A 3665-nucleotide genomic window follows, 5' to 3' on the forward strand; every position below is an offset into this window, starting at 1 on the left:
CTCAACTCTAGCTCCAGAAGGCCAGATAAGTAAACCTTAAGATATTTGTTCCTCATTACTGCTTCCAACTCAGTTAAATGTGCCTATTTGAAACTGCTTGAATTCTTTGTGTGTGTATGTGTATGTCTATTCATAGACCCTATGCATACAGATAGAAAAGAGAAAAGTCAGGAGGAATGACACAGTTGGGCAAACCTTTTAGATCTGTTATTTCCAAATCTCTTTTGAATGGGTCCTTACTAAAACTGGTCTTAGTAGTGGATGAGAAGGAATTCAGCTTTAGTCATTCTGAGTCCTTATTAATTAATTGATTAACATCCATTGAACTACACGTCAACCCATGGTGACAGACTCTATGAAGAATATCAAAAAGTAGGAAATGTAGATCCTGTTTTCAAATTTTAATCTACTTGAAGAGATAAGATACAGACACATGCAAAAAAATATAACATACACAAAAGTATGTTTCAGGGACAAAAGAGCAGTGCAAGCAAATGGGTTTTTAGCAGGGAGAAATGAGTGTTGGTTGTGATGATGGGGATAACATATTGAAAGCTGGAAGAGAATTCAGATGCCATGTTATTCAACCTAAAGAACCAAAGGTCAACAGAGTCTGAGTAACTTACCCAGGTCATGAATAATAAGACAATACGGGGAAATAAAACTTTAGCCTGATTATTATGATTCTGAAACCATTATTCTTTCCACTATGTTACATTACCTCTTGCTGGTCTATAAAGTCTTCATGGGAGAGGTGAGATTGAGTCTCAGCTTTGAAGAATGGATAAAGTGGAAAAGGGTGTTCCAGGTTGGAGGGAGAGTGTAAAGCAGGAAAGCACAAGATATGTTCAGAGGCTAGTGAGCAACACATTTTAACTGGAATGATGGGTTTGAATTTTGAATAATAGGAGAGAAGACTGGAAAACTCAGTGGACATCACTTTGTGTATGGCCATGAATCCCAACCAAAAGGAAGGAGGAAATTATGGAAATAAGCATTCATTAAGTGTCTATCATTACGTGCTAGGTTGTATACTAAACTCCAGATGCCTCCAGATAAGCCTTTTACAAATATTGTCTCATTTGATCCTCACAGCAAACCTGTGATAGGTACTAATATTTATCCATTTTTTAAATTGTGGAAATGGAGGTAATCAGAGTTAACCTCTCCCATTGATCACATGGTTAGTAAATGTGTGAGGTTAAATTTGAACTTTTTCTGATTCTAAGCTCAGTGCTTTTTCTACCACATGACCTAGTTGCCTCAAACAGACACACTTAACCAAGTTGGGAGCAGCAACTAGAAAAGAAAAAAATAAAATCAGAGTTTACTCATCATGCATTTTGGAGCTGAAGTTGAGTAAGGTACATATTAATGACTCATTTTCTTGTACATCAGGATTATCAGGCAAATATAGTCATACAGAATTTGGACTCTGATACCAATGGGACAATTAGCTGTGTAAACGTTTCTCTCTGGAGTACTTGCTTCTCTCTAACATGTGGGGCCCCTTGATTGTTTTCTAGAATCCAGGTTTTGTTGAGGTGGGTCAACATTTATTTAAACCATAGCACCAATGACATTTCTCTTTTTCTCTCCAACCATATAACACATTAATTCAAAGTAAAAAGACATTAAGTTAAATAACATAGCAATATAACTGACAAGAAAGACTTTCTTCATATTTACAGGAGTTTCTCTTCTATAGATTACCACATAAACACTGAGGGAGAGAACAGGTGACCTATAAACATGCATGGTGGGTAATGTTTGAGGAACACATGTGGAAAGGATAAATTTGACAGATTTACTTTTATGCTGTAGATTGATGATGACCTCTGTTGATATTATAGCACTGGTGACATCATTAGGTTTACTTCATTACTCTTCTGTGCTGGGGATCATTCACTATTCTGTTTCCTTTGCTACTCTGCCCTCTGCTGAACAGCTCCACGATTGCTCTTCTTTACCTTTTGCTGGTCTAATGCTAACATGTGGTATTTTCCTAGAAAGTAGAGAGGGACCAGCAATTCTTTATTCTGATTAGCCCAAAGGTTAACTTCAGCTCTTTTATGGATTATGGTCGAGGTGGGTACCTAGTAAGAGGTTTGTAGAATGTACCTGAAAATGTAGGGGTGTAGTGTAAAAGTGCAAGAAAAAGTAATGGACCTCTGGGCTTCCTATATCTATTGAGGGAAAATGTTTCAGTTATTAACAAATATGCAAACTATATCTTTAACTAACAGTATAATTGAATAGAAAATTCATTAAAGTTGTAGTCAGCGTAACTGGGTTCTAGTAAAAGTCTTGGCATTTAATTTGTTTTGTGACCTTGGGCAATCATTTAGTCTTCCTAGGACCCAGTTTCTTTATCTTTAAAAGGAGGTGTTGATTAGAAGATTCAAAAGTAGAATAAGGTATCATTAGCACTAGGAAAGACCTTGGAGATCTTGAAGTACAGCTCCAATTATTTTACAGGTAAAGAACATGAGACCCAGAAAAGTAATGGTTGAACTTTGAATATCTATAACATGTCTTAGATATCTAAGACCTACAAACATATATAATTTTCCCTAGGATGTACATAAATTTTGTAATATTTAAAATGAATATTGTATATTTGTTGCAAATGCATTATAGTAAATTATATATAGAGAGATTGCTAATATTAACTTATTGTTACACTAAATTATTAAATATTTAAAATATTGATATTTAGCATTGTAAAATGTTTAAATATTGGGGATGTGCTTCTTAGACATGATAACTTAAAAAAGTATCATGTTTCATTATTTCAACTTTTTGAGATGACAGAGAAAAGACATTTAGTAAACTTGTGATCTTTGTGGACATCAAAATCAATATCCCTACTTTCTGCACTTAAAATATATTCATCAGTATATTGGTGAAGGGTGTCATGCCAGTCTGTTTTAAGAAATTAAATTTCTCTGAATAATATTACATGTGATCTCCTCACCATTTCATTTTGTTTTCCTGGAGGAAAACATTACAATTGAAGAACTGTTTATAATTTGTTAAATCTTTTGATCTGAGGCAAAGAAAAGGTAGGGTGAAGGTAAAAGGAAGAAGCAAGTGAATGGCATTATAAGACCGAAAACTGATCAATAAGAATAATGAGGAATCAATGAGAATAATGGAAAAAAATACATTATTATAGCTTGAAATTTCACAGCACTCTTCATTCTTTAGTGTGTTAAAATTTCTCATCGCATTTATGCTGTATACAACAGTCTAGAAGATAAAGCATTTTGGCAGAACTGACAGTTCAGTTCTGTTGATCAGGTAATTGCATATAAGTATCATCTTGTTCATAATTCCTGAAGAGTAAAAATAATAACGATAGCTAATATTTTTACAGTGGGTCAAAAAATGTTCCCCATAGATTATTTCATTTGGTCCCCTCAGTATCATTAAAAAACAAAAAACAGGATTTTGTGGCAAGGGGTGGGGTTGGGATGGGTTGGGCCTGAGAAGAGAGGGAGTACTGGAATTTCATTTGTTTTTAGGAGTTTTCAGGGTGGAATCTCCTGACATACAAGTCAACAATTTGGTAAATCAACAAACTCAATTTGTGCTTACTAACTGCCACACACTGTACTGAGGGCAGGGGATAAAAGGAAGTATAGAAATAGTCCCTGCCCTCA

The sequence above is a fragment of the Petaurus breviceps genome, unplaced genomic scaffold (genome assembly GCF_028583685.1).
Source record: "Petaurus breviceps papuanus isolate PSGF00001 unplaced genomic scaffold, PetGlider_PUasm1.0 189, whole genome shotgun sequence".
Taxonomy (NCBI): domain Eukaryota; kingdom Metazoa; phylum Chordata; class Mammalia; order Diprotodontia; family Petauridae; genus Petaurus; species Petaurus breviceps.